This window comes from Phoenix dactylifera, unplaced genomic scaffold (genome assembly GCF_009389715.1).
Source record: "Phoenix dactylifera cultivar Barhee BC4 unplaced genomic scaffold, palm_55x_up_171113_PBpolish2nd_filt_p 000240F, whole genome shotgun sequence".
NCBI lineage: Eukaryota > Viridiplantae > Streptophyta > Magnoliopsida > Arecales > Arecaceae > Phoenix > Phoenix dactylifera.
The window spans coordinates 113133-127347 of record NW_024067737.1 but is presented as its reverse complement, the minus strand read 5'-3'; positions in this window follow the sequence as shown (position 1 = coordinate 127347).

The window sequence follows — 14215 nt, the reverse complement described above, 5'->3', positions numbered from 1 at the left end:
GAAATGTAGATAAAACATTCTTTCTCAAAAGAAAAGACAAAGATTTGCTAGTAGTACAAATATATATAGATGACATAATCTTTGGTGCCACTAATGATAATCTTTGCAAAGAGTTTGCTAAATTAATGCAATGAGAATTCGAGATGAGTATGATGGGAGAACTAAATTTCTTTCTTGGATTACAAATCAAGCAAACTAGGGAAGGCATCTTTATTCATCAAACTAAGTATACAAAGGAAATACTAAAGAAGTTTGGGAATGAAAAACATAAGGGGATAGGCACTCCTATGAACCCCACTAGTAAACTAGACAAAGATGAAAAAGTAAAAAGTATAGATATGAAGCTCTATAGATGATTAATTGGATCTTTGCTTTACCTAACTGCCAGTAGGCCAGACATAGTATTTAGTGTAGGAATATGTGCTAGATACCAATCAAATCCTAAGGAATCACATCTAAGTGCTGTCAAAAGAATCCTTAGATATTTGAGAGGAACCACAAACATAGGTTTATGGTACTCTAGAGACTCCTGTACTGATTTGCTTGCAGATTCTGATACTGATTTTGCTGGATGCAAATTAGATAGGAAAAGCACCAGTGGAACATGTCAATTCTTAGGAAATAACTTAGTATTATGGTTTAGCAAAAAGCAGAATTCAGTAGCATTATCAACGGCTGAGGCAGAGTATATAACTGCCGGTAGTTGCTGTGCTCAAGTACTATGGCTCAAGCAACAACTAGAGGACTATGGAATTAAATTAGACAACATTCCTATAAAGTGTGATAACACTAGTGCCATTAACCTTACCAAAAATTCGGTTCAACACACTAAAGCCAAGCACATTGAAATAAGGTATCATTTCATTAGAGATTATGTGCAAAATGGGAACATATGTATTGAGCATGTATGTACTGAGAAAAAATTAGCTGACATATTCACAAAATCTTTAAGTGAAGATAGATTTTGCATGCTTAGGAGGGAATTAGGCATATGTGATCCTTTTGATTGAAGAAATATAAAAGGAACAAGTTGTCTCATGATACTCTCCTCCCATTTCGAAAAACCCATGAAACATTAGTCAAACTAGTCATTTATAGACTCCTTACTCATATATCATTGTCCCATAAAGAATTTGTAAGGATTGGAGGAAAAGAAGAATTTTTTTTAAAAAAAAAATTTGAACTAGGGCCGACCCGAGCCAGAATGGGGTCGATCCCACGTTGAGTCGACCCAAGAAAAATCTGGGGTCGACCCAACGGCGGGATCCTGTTTTTAAAGAGGGACCCGTGAGCTATTTTTAGGGCACTATTTCATCTTGTCCTCTTCCTAAAACCCTATTCCCACTTTCCAATCTCTTCCAATCATCTCCAAACAGTGCTAGATCGCCTCTCTACGCCATTAGATTAAGACCTAAGGAAGGATTTTGTGAAAATGGGACCCAAGCGAGCCATTGCTAAGAGATCCGGGAGAGTCTCACGCCCAACCATTGTAGATAGACATGCTAGAGACTCTTCTACATTACCCCCACAAGGTTAGACACGTGTAGAGCCTCCTCCTCCTCCCTCCCCTTCAGTTCAACTTGCAAAATATGCAGGGAGACCGGTTACCACGGGGAGAAGGATCCTCTCCGAATTTTTGGATCAAGAAGGGTTCCATTTGGGGGATTGGATCCGAAGGCAAGGATGGGAGTATCTTTGCTCCCTAGATTTGGTGACCTACCCGGGCTTGGTTCGTGAGTTCTACGCCTTTCTAAAAGTTGGATCGGGAGGGCTTGTGTCTGAAGTCCGAGGAGTAAGGGTTAGCATCTCGGAAGAAAGTCTGAGTGAGTTGCTTCATCTCCCCTACGAAGGTGCAACTCCAGAAAGACCGGAAAGCAAGTTAAGAGCTCTACAATTGATCTTTGAGAGAGATGATTTTGATTACTCCGAAACTGTGATAACTAGCTCTCTATCAGCTGAGATGAGGTTGTTGCACAACTTCATAGGTCGGATTTTGTTTCCGAAGAGTGGGAGATTTGATCACATATCTGAGCGAGATTTGGTCATTATGAAGCATGTTATTCAGGGCATTCCCCTGAACCTCCCAGCTATGATGATCAGGCAGATGAGAGAGGCTATATGCAAATCGAGAGTTTCTCTCCTGGTCTTCCGACAGCATGACATATCTGTGGAGGGAGAGATCTCCAGGCATCTACTATTCACTGACACTTACACTGCACGGTCCCTAGTTCGCATGGGTTATAAGGAGGTGAACGGGCAATGGGTGCGTGCAGGAGCAGGGATACATGCATAGGAGGGTGATGCACCAGAGGTTGGAGACCCCATCCCTGAGGCTGAGGTACCTGAGGATCATCCTACGGCACCTTCAGAGGCTGGCCCGTCATCATCCGTACCCACGGGGTGCACGGAGGAGTTTTGGAGTAGGATGACTGAGCTTGTGTCAGCTCAGGTGAGGACTCTCTCTGACGGATTGACGAGCAGGATGGACATTATGACTGCTGAGATTAGAGACCTCACAGAGCAGGTAGGAGCATTACACAGAGAGAGAGAGGCTCATGGTCCATCTGTGCCCCGAGCAGCTGAGTCGGAGGTTTCGGCACAGAGTCATCCAGCTCAGCGAGGTCCACGCCAGACTCAGTCCCATCAGGCTCGACCTCCCCTCGCCACTTATACTAGGAGGATAAGGACTAGATCACAGCCCTTAGATACCCCCTAGGCTGATGTTAGTATTATGATTAGTGCCTAGGATTTATTTAGCTCTCATATGTATTTTGCCTTGTTGATGTACTTTGCACTTTGATTGAAGAACATTGTATTTTTGGCATTAATGTACTACAATGTTTCATTTTGATCAATGAAACTTGACTGTTTATTATTTACTGCCTCTACTTATCTATTGCCATACACCTGTTTGATGATAACAAAAAGGGGGAGAAGTAAGGAAAGAAAGAAGTCACAATAAGTTGACAAATAAGGTTGAAAATTATAATAGGAGATAATATTCACTTATGGGGGGGGCAATATGTAACAATGAAAATTTTAAAGTCTAAACTTTTAATCAAAATTTCAGAATTTGGCACATACCTCTCATACCTCGATACATAAGGATGATAGTGTTATTTTGATGATTAACACAACCATTGAGGAAATATCTAATTAAATACTACAAGTTAACATGATACATCATTACTGAGTTCGATACTCTCGATACATTAGAAGAATGAGATCAAGATGTCTTTCAATGATTAATAATGAGATAAAATTTGCGATAGAAAAGGGATAGTGAATTCTAAATTCTAATTCAGCAAAGTTTCAAGTGAAACGTACTCTTAAGGGCACAATAGTAATTTTTATTGTTAAGAGTATGTAGCACTACCATGGCATACATTCAAAATTGCTTGAAGTATATTTCATTGATTGTATGGATGAGTCTAACCTTAAGATGCAGCAAAGTGTGGAATGAGTCGACCCCAACAAAGGTAGAGTCGACCCTGGCACATCATGTAACCATCAGGCACACCTCTGCGAAAATGGCACGGATGAACAGTAGTGGAGTCGACCCCAAGTATGCTTGAGTTGACCCCAGCTTCAAGCCTCAAAAAAACAAGTCTCTGAAATTTACTGAGAGGGCCAACCCCAACTTTCCTTGAGCCGACCCTAGATGGAGCTGATCCCAGGAATGCTTGAGTCGACCCCAATGGAGTCGACCCCAACTGAACATGAGTCGGCCCCAAGGCTATGTCGTTCAAAACTGTCTCTAGAATCCCTGAGAGGGTCGACCCAAATGGAACTTGAGTCGACCCCACTGTAGCTTGAGTCGACCCCAAAAAGAGTTGAGTCGACCCCAGTGAAAAACAGCTGAAATACAAGGTTTTGTGATCCCTGAGAGGGTCGACCCCACTGTAGCAGGAGTCGACCCCAAGTTTGATGAACAGTGGTTTGAGTCGACCCCAGAAAGTTTGGGTCGACCCCAGCACGGGCAGAAGCATAACAGCTAGTTCTGTAGAAGTACTTTTTGACCTCCCAACGGCTAGTAACGGATAATTTTTCAAATCTAACCAATGGGGAGTAACCTAAACATGTGGGAAAGTATTTATAATGACACTATTCATCAGAGCAAAACATCCTTTTGCAAAATATCAAAGCTTACCCAAGAAAGCAAAAGCCCTAATTTTCTTCATCGAGGTGCTTCATTCAAGAGTCAAAAGGAAGTGGTTGAACAGATCAAAAAGAGGCATTAAGAGCTCCACCAACCCTTAAAGAGTGAAGCATTCCTTGACAAAGAAGAGAAGAACCATATCAAAGCGATAACTGTATTCTAACTCTTCTTTGTAGTTTACATTTGTTATATCTGCTCATCTAGGAGTTTCAACCTTCTTCTTCTTCTTAAAATCTTGTAAAGGTTTGTTGGTGAGCCCGTAAAACTAACGGTGTAGGTTTGTTGGTGAACCCATAAAACCAACGGTGAATGTTAGTTGGTGAGCTTGTAAAACCAACATAGGTTTTTGGTGATCCCGGAAAAACCAAGTGTAAAGGTTTTTGGATTGTGAGCCCGGAAAATAATCCAACTGTAATCCGCGAGATTATAGTGAATTCTCAAGGAGTCACTTGGGGAGTGGACGTAGGTGCATATGAGAGCACCGAACCACTATACTTCTTGTTGTTTGTATTGTGAATTGTTCTAAATCACTTACTCATCAATTAACATAATTAAGGAATCGAAAATTAACAAAAACCAATTCACCCCCCCTCTTGGCTTGTCACCTTGGGCAACAAGTTATAATCACATTTTCTTTGTAGTAGGATCATAATACTGTGTATCTTTTTGCAGTGTATTATGTATCATCTTGTGGCAAAGTTTTTCGGAATCGCGTTCTCGACATAAACCTTTCAGGACAAATCAAGTTTCAACGTCCCATTGGTAGGGTCCTTAACATAGTCAGGCCGAGAGTTCAAAACAATCATACAATTTGTAGCTCAGTTCAACAAAAATACAAGAAGTCATGTGATATCGAAATCAATCAAACGAGTTCAATTTTTTAACCATGCATCATCATAATATTGCAAAATAAATCATATTCAATAATAAAATATTATTCATCATATTCATACGTCATAAATAGTGTGATTCAAAAATTATTAATATAGTATATTATAATTTGTCGATAAATATAGAAAAAGGGTTACATTACTTATCTTGCGAGAGAAACTAAACGACAGGTCCAAATAATTTCAAAAATTCTTCTTAGAACCTAAGATTCCAATGAGCACTCAATTGAAATCTCCAATGAGCAGACCATTGGAAGTCAAGAAGAGAAGGAGAAAGGAACTAGTGGTGGTCTAGCGGCATGATCGGCAAAATCTGTCAAAATGAGGAAAAAGGGGGTGTAGGGGTTTTTAAATGGCTGTTGGAGGCTAGAGTTTCTAGCTTCGATAGGAAATTGAGATGGAGGAGTCCATCTCCTACTCTAAGTTGAACAGGACTCTATCATTTTTTTCATCTTCTACTCCAAGTCGAACAGAGCTCTATATTTTTTTCATCTCCTACTCCAAGTCGAACAGAGCTCTATATTTTTTTCATCTCCTACTCCTTGTCAAATAAGGCTCTATCATTTTTTTCCATCTCTTATTCCAACTCTTATTACATCTAGGTCGGTCAAGTAAACTAAACATAGTTTTTTATTAGCTGCTGGGTGTTACATAAGCTTTATCAGAATCTCTCCATTCTTGAATGTAAGCTTTCGTTTCCTATATAGCCTCTCCATTTATTTTGCTAACCCTAGGTATAAATTCTTAGGATAATACTCTCTCTTCCTCCATGGCCTTTGATGGCCATAGAACCTTTCTTGTACTTTCATTCATTTTCTCAATTAACTAGATGAGTCTTAATCCTTTCTTAAGAGGAAAAAAAAATAGGAACATAATTGACTACATATCTAAAGTACATTTAGGAAACATGGTTTCCAAAGTTGTTTGGTATCTATTATAATATATCTCTATACCATTGGTCTTCACAAGTTTGAGCCTTATGTGACTTTACTTTTATGTTGACTGTTTAAACACTTGTAGATCCACAAAATCATGCATGACTGGATGGATTGAATTCTTTTTATTTGATGAATACCATACCAATTTCGGATAAGCAAATTCTCTACCTCAAAATAAAAAGCAAATGGGAGAAGTAGCAGCTGGAGTTGTGGAAGATGGATTCATGGATGGACAACGAGAAACTCCATAGTTTGAACGCTACTCATCTTGGGTGCGCTACTGGCTCCAAAGCAATGTATCCCATACAGATTGAGATATCTCTAATCACATTGAAAGGACGTGCACAAGGCCAGGAAATGATTTAAAAAGTGATCTTTGACGTCCGGTCCAATCAAGTGAAGAAGCAAGGTGGAAATATTTGAAAGCAATGGGTGCTTTGAAGCCATTGAATGATTTTTGAGATGCTCCTCAATCCAGTCATTGATGGTGGTTGAGTCTTCTTCAATTAAACCAGATCCCTTATAGCTTGAGGTAGATAGTGGCCATTAGCATTCCCTCCCAAGCAGCTCTAAGCTTGGCTTTTGGAACAGAAAAATTTTCGAATTTTTATGAATATAGAGAGAACATGTATGAACCCTGATAACAAAACCTGTCCCTACCACTCCATCCTTTCGTGAAGCCTCAAAATTTACCCTGATGACTCCATAGGGAGGAAGTACCCATGCAGCAAAATTTCCCCGGAGCCCTCTTTGGATGAAGCTGCCATTATTTTGATGCCAAGATTGTCACCCAGCTTGAAACAATGAACACAGCCTATGTTACGGTCATTTAACCACGATTAAAATTTAATTTATCTACGAAATAATACAAATGCCACTCGTTCACGAAGGAATGCAAGCCTGCTTTCTTCTCCGTCAAGGACATAACTGTCATCTTATTAAAAAAAAACAGATTCTGCATGACCAATTGACCGTTAACATCTAATGCGTGAAAGGCATTAACTACCCCGACCAAGTAAAGATCAATGCGGCGCGCCCATGGCCTGCACCCCCCAAGCGCATGCACAAATGCACATTTAGTTGGATACTAGATAAAGAGAGAAATTAAAAAATTAGATATTTTTAAGCTACTTGTGAATTAGTGTATCTATTTAGCCAAGTGATTAGCTGCATGGAAATAAAAAATAACCTTATGATTTATTCATTTTTTTAGAGTTCTTAGTTAGTGAAAATTATATGCAACAAAATTTTGATTAGATATTTTATCATTTCAACAGGTTAACTCCGGAAGCTACAAGCTTACAAGCGACATTGGTGAGAAACATGTCCAAATTTGTATGCAGCACAAATTCCAATTATTTATAATCAACTTCAAAGAAATGTTAAACTTTTAGTAATGATGCTGAAGTTGTGCTTATAAACAGGTAGTTGGAGCTCCTAAGATTATAAACTAAATATTTGTCTGGCCTAGGCTCAATTCGGTGGGCGAAGAAGCCAGGCCTAGCTGCCATTTGCTTGTAGGATGCAAATCGGTTGAGTCAACTTGTGACCCAACTTGGTTCCAACCCAACCTAGTTCCAACCTAATAAGGCCCGGTGCAATCTGTATTTGAAAATTCATGGGTTGGGTGGGGTTCAAAGTGGGACCCAATGCAAACTCCAAATTGGGTTGGCATTTTCCTTTTTCTACATGACTTGACACAACCTGGCCCATATTTTATCTGGGTGTCCTTTGGGTTAATAAAAAATGCACCTGACTCAACTTGAGCCGATCCCGTCTGATCCAAAAACTAGAATTATATTATTTTTTTCTCCGTGACTCTAAATATCTTTTCCAATTCATTAAGTAATCTCTCATTTAAAATAATTCCTTTTTTCCATCTCAGTAACTACATATTAGTAACTACACCTCCTCTTATCTAAACATTCACTTAACTATATCTAGGAACTGAAGGACTCAATCGGGTCAAGTCTCCTAGTGATCGTACCCGTTGGAGAAGGATAGAGCTGAACCGAATTATTGTATCTTAGGAATTAGATCACCGCAGAACCATACATAGGGGGTGAATTACATTCTTAAGATAATGTTCATTATATGCCTCAATCCTCACAAGATTTTTTTCAATCTTCTATTTTTTTTTGTAGATTTTTCTTTTGTAACATTATTTTGAAAAGATATGAAAATAGCAACATAGCAATTTCTAGGCCATATTTTGCACCTTAGCTTGATTATACTAGAAATGCTATTAGTTGCCTGTAAAATTTATATGATTGCATAAAATTAGAAAGTTTCACCTCTATCATTTAAAGATAGATTTCTTTGCAAAAATCAGTCATTTTTTTCTAAAAATAGTACAAACAGAATTTTCTGCAACTTTAAATCTGTATAGAAATTTTTTGTAGCTTCAAAATCTGTGCAGGAATTTTCTGTAGATTTCAAAATTTGTGCAGAAATTTTTCAACTATAAAATATGTGCAGAATTTTCTGCATCTCTAAAAAACTATGCAGAAATTTCTGTTACTTTGAAAACCATGCAAAAATTAAAAGTTAATTTCATTTATCACATTTCTTAGTACAATCATTTAATTTTGCTGTTATTGTTGCTTTTTATTGTATTTATTTTAACATCTAGCATTATATTATTGAAAGATATTGATTAACTATTTAAACATATAAGACTAAATCCTTGAAACTTGTATTTGTAGAACCAATTAATCAACCAAAACTTTATAAATGGCTTTTTTTGATGATTATAATGCAATCAAACCTGAAAACTTTAGTGAAAACTTCTTTAGAAGATTGCAAAACCAAGTAAAATATTGGCTCATCATATTAGATTTGATCTCCGCCATAGAGTTTCCTGATCCTAGACCATCCTTTGGATCTGCTTCTCAACCTTCATCTTCTCATAGTCCTCAAAATTTTGGATCCTCTGGCTTCCATAAAAAAAATCCTAATGAGATTGATTTTCATTATCGCCATAGGAACCTTAGTGCCTTTTCTAATTCTTTGTATGGTATATATCTTTCCACCAAATCAGCTAAGAAGCTTTGGAATGCCCTTGAGGCAAAATATATAATGGATATGTTGGTCTTGATCGATTTATTATACCCAAGTTCCATAATATGCCATGGTGGATTCCGAATCTATTAGTATCCAAATCCATAAATTCTAAAATCTTCTTAGAAAGGTGAGCTAACTGGTTGCAAGTTCTTTGAAAGCTATAAAGTTCAAGCCTTCATAGATTCTGTTCCTCCATCCTGGTCTAGCTTCTTTCGTGAGTTGAGTCATAAGCAAGGCAATTTAATCCTATCAAAGGTCATAAACTCTATTAGAATTGAAGAAAAGCATTAACTTAAACATAAGCGCAAATCAAATTTTGGATCCAAGATCAATTTGATTCAATCCAATCAGACCAATTTCAAATCTCGAGAAAAATCCTTCAAAAGAAAAAAATTCGAAAATGCTTCAAACAAAGTCTCTTCCTCTAAACCTCCTATAAGCCAAAACCATCGAAATCAGAAGCCAAAAAAAAGAGACCTCTTGCTTTGTGTGTGGGCATGCAAATCATATGGTAAAGGACTGCTATCACAGAAAAATTGAACTATAGAAGAAAGTGTTCACAACAAACCATTTTAGTTCATATCTTTAATGACAAAATAAAATGCCATCACAAAATATATATCTTTTGTGACTATTTTTTATTTTATCATAAAAAATAATTTTGGTGCCAAAATCAATTTTGGTCAACTCACTAATGACAACTTTATAATTTATCACTAAAACTTATGCCTTCGGTCATGATATATCTTTAATGGCAAACTTATAGAGTGGTCATTAAAAGTCTATATTTTTAGTAACAATATATTATGTTGTCATAATTTTGGTATAAAAATCAATGTTGGTCAAATAACTAATGACGAATTTATAATTCGTCACTAAAACTTATAGCTTTATGATAATATTTTAAAATAGTCAATGTATGTATACACCTTTTAATGATGAGATGATAAAGTGATTATCAAACCTTTATGTCTTTAGTGACGATACAATATATTGTCATAATTTTTGTTATCAATATTAGTCACTATAGGCATATATTATTATTAGAATGGCAAGCGACACACCATAACCAGGTAATAGTTTAAGACGTAATTATTAAAACTTGTATGGAAACCAATTAACTAAGTATTTGGATTCCTGATCCAACTAGATTTGTACTAAAAATATATGAAAAATTAAAATTACTTAAATAAAAATATAATATAAAGTATTAAAAAGTATTCTATATGAAATACCATTACTTATTAATTACAATATGAATAAAAAATCATAAATTACGTACTTTTAAAAAACTTTAGAAAAATATATATAATTATAGAAATATGTGGAAATTTTTGATGTTTTAAGTATTTTAAGTGAAAATTTTTCATAATATTATAAATAATAGAATAAATTTATTTATCTTTTACTTTTTTTCAAAAAGAAGATGATTAAATTTTGTATGAACATAATTAATTATTAAAATATAAAATATCATTATTTATTTGAAATGAGTATATTTTATAATGTGAACGTTTTAAATAAGTAAAATAAAGCATAAGTTTGTACAAGAAGGTAATGCTGTCGTGGCAATTGAATAGTAAAAAAATATTCAAGAGGTCTTAGTTTTGATCCTCTAGAGACATGGAATAACATTACTGTAATGAATGAAAAGGTTGGGTTGTCGAGTGATAGGGGTGATGAGTGGAGCTCCCAGACAGCAAGCAAAGAGCAGAGCGACAATGCCAGGAGGTAGGTGCCTAAATTAAGCTTGTTCCTTTCTAAGGCGACGGCGATCGCAGGTTCGCCAGAGGAGAGGGTCTTGCGAGCAACATTGCACAAACAAAGCCCTCCTGCCCGAAGCCCTATTCTATAAATATTAGGCTGGCCACGTTACTGATAACCGCAGAACGAGCAATGATCTATTTTTTGAATTATTTACTGATAATTTTTTAATCTTTTGTCTTCGAAAAAGTTATTGCAATTATTTGTCTTTAATGATCATTTTCATTTCATCACTAATTCTATTAACTTTTTATGACCAATAAAAATTCCTCATAAAAGAATGTTGTTAGAGACAACATTAAATCCTCATTAAAAATCATTTTTGGTCATTAATTCTTTATCAAATTGTCATTTTTAGACTCTTTAATGATAGTTTTTCAATATGTTACCATAAACAACATTGTCACTAATGTTTGCCTTTAACAACTATTTATGTTCTGCCACTAGATATAATAGTTCCTTTGATGACTTTATATGTTGGTCAATAAAACTTTTAGCCGTGGGACCTTTTGTGACTATCTAGTGACAAAATATCTTAATTATTAAAATCTTTTAATGATGAAAGTAAAAAATTTTATCACCTAATTTTTTGTATTTGTTTTAATTGTTTTTGGTTCTTCAATTTTTAGTAATCAAGTGGAGGAGGTGTGACACTAGAAAATACTCTAAAGCACAAGTGTTACAAAGAAGTTGAGTGGATCTAAAGATGATATCCGAAAAAATCTTAGTCCTTCACGAAGTGCTATACGTCCCCAATGTTAAGATGAACCCAATCAATAGATTTCTTCTTGTATCTAGAGGCTATAAAATTGTATTAGAATCTAATAAGCTTGCAATCACTTATAATAACGAGTTTGTGGAAAAGGCTTTGTATCTGATAGTCTATTTAAATTAAGTGTAATTCCTAAAGACTCCAACAAAAATCATTCTTTTGTTTTAAATTTTGAATCCTCTAATGTTTAGCATGGTAGGCTTGGTTTTGTGAACTTCGATGGAATCCATCATATGACTAACCTAAATATGATTCCTATGATCCATTTGAATAAAAACATCAAATGTGAAATATATGTTTAAGGCAAAAGTAGCCAAAAACTTTTAAATTTGTTAATAAAAATTCTAACCTCCTTAATCTTGTTTATAGTAATGTGTGTGACTTTACCAAACTTCCAACACTAAGAGAAAATTTTTACTTTATAACATTAATTGATGATTTCTTCCGATATTGTTACACATATCTGAATAAATCTAAAATGGAGTCTTAGATAGGTTTAAAATTTTTAAGCCTGAAGTTGAAACTCAAACTAAAAAAAAAAATCTTAAAAGACTTAGGTCTGATTGAGGTGAAGAATATACCTCGAATGATATGATCCTATTTTGTCATGAACATGGGATCATTCATGAGGTAACTCCTTACTCCTCGCAATCCAACGATGTAGCAGAATGGAATAAACATACTCTAATGGATATGGTTAACTCAATATTAATCAATTTAGGTGCACTCGAGAGCTTGTGGGGGAAAGGCTTTTAGCAGCTTGTTACACTTTAAAGAGAATACCTTTTAAAAATAGCAACAAGACACCTTTTGAACTCTAGAAGGATAGAACTTTTAGGCTAAATTACCTAAATGTGTGGGGTTGCCTAGCTAAGGTAGGTATACCTGAACCTAAGAAAAGAAAAATTAGCCCTAAAATTGTAAACGCAATCATTGTAAGGTATTTCTTAGATAATAGCACCAATAGATTTTTTTGTAATAAATTCTAAAAGAAGTGACATCTTTAATAATACTCTTATAGAGGCTAGAGATTCTACTTATTTTGAAAATATCTTCTCTTTGAGAAACCAAATCCCAAATTCAATTCAATATGATTTATCCTCTAACCCTAGCCTTGTTGAATCAGAGATCTCTTGTGATTCGAGAAAGAGAAAGAGATCTAACCTTAATCATGGATCTTCTGAACCTAGAAGAAGAATAAGGATAAGGAAGGAAAAAGGACCTTAGTGGAGAATTCTTTACCTTTTGGTTGAAGGTGAACCTTTCACTTTTACAAAGACAATATATTCACTAGATGCCTCTTTCTAGAAGGAAGCCATAAACTAAGTTTAATTCAATAATCCAAAATTAGATTTGGATCCTTACTAATCTTTCTCCAGGTAGTAAACCATTAGATTGTAAGTGGATATTTCATAGAGAGCTTAGACATGATGGATCAATAAAAAAGAATAAGGCTAGATTAGTAGCTAAGGTGTATAACTAGAAAAATGGTTTAGATTTCTTTAATACCTATCCTTCTATAGCTAGAATCACAACCTTTAGAATCTTTTTTGCCATTGCTTCTATCTAGAAGTTGATCATTCATCAAATAGATGTGAAGACTGCATTCCTAAATAGAGATATAGATAAAAAGATCTATATAGAATAGCCTGAAGGATTCATTATAAAGGATAGAAAAACAAAATTTGCAAACTTGTTAAGTTCCTGTACGGTCTAAAATAGGCACCTAAACAATGGTATAAAAAGATTGATGAAACTATCCAATCTTTTGGTTTCAATATTGATGATCATGACAAGTGTATGTATTCCAAAATCATCAATGATGATTATGTAGGAGGTGCTGAAGAGGTTCAGCATGGAAAACTTTAAAAGAGGACTTCTACCCCTTAGGCATGGGATACATCTCTCCAAGAAGATGTGCCCTAACACATTTGAAGATATTCAGCGCATAAGCAAGATCCCTTATTGTTCAGCTATAGGGAGCCTTATGTATGTCATGCTATGTACACGACCTGATATAGCCCTTGCTGTGAGTGTCACAAGTAGATATCAATCGAATCCACACGAGGAGCACCAGATAGCTGGGAAGAACATTCTTAAGTACTTGAGAAGAACTAAAAATATGTTCTTGGTCTTTGGAGGAGGATCAGAGTTAAAGGTAAAAGGATACACAGATTCAGACTTTATGACTGAAATTGATGATAGAAAGTCTACATCAGGATATGTATTGTTGTGCAATAGTGGTTCGATAAATTGAAAGAGTTCCGAACAACCGATCATTGCTGATTCTACTATGGAAGCTGGGTATATCGCCGCTTTTGAAGCTATAAAGAAAGCCTTCTGGTTCAAAAAGTTTATTGCAGAGTTAGATATAATGTCATCAGATGCCATAACACTCTACTACGATAAAAATGGTACCATAGCTCTTGCTAAGGAGCCTAGGTTTCATCAGAAATTCAAACATATAGAGCGGTGGTTTCACCTCATACGCAACTACCTCGAGAAGAAATATGTCGAGGTGCAGAGAGTAGACTCCATAGACAATGTGGCGGATTTATTCATTAAGCAGCTTAGTCAGCAGAAGACTAAAGCCCATCTTGAGAAGATGGGGCTTAGATATATGGCTGAT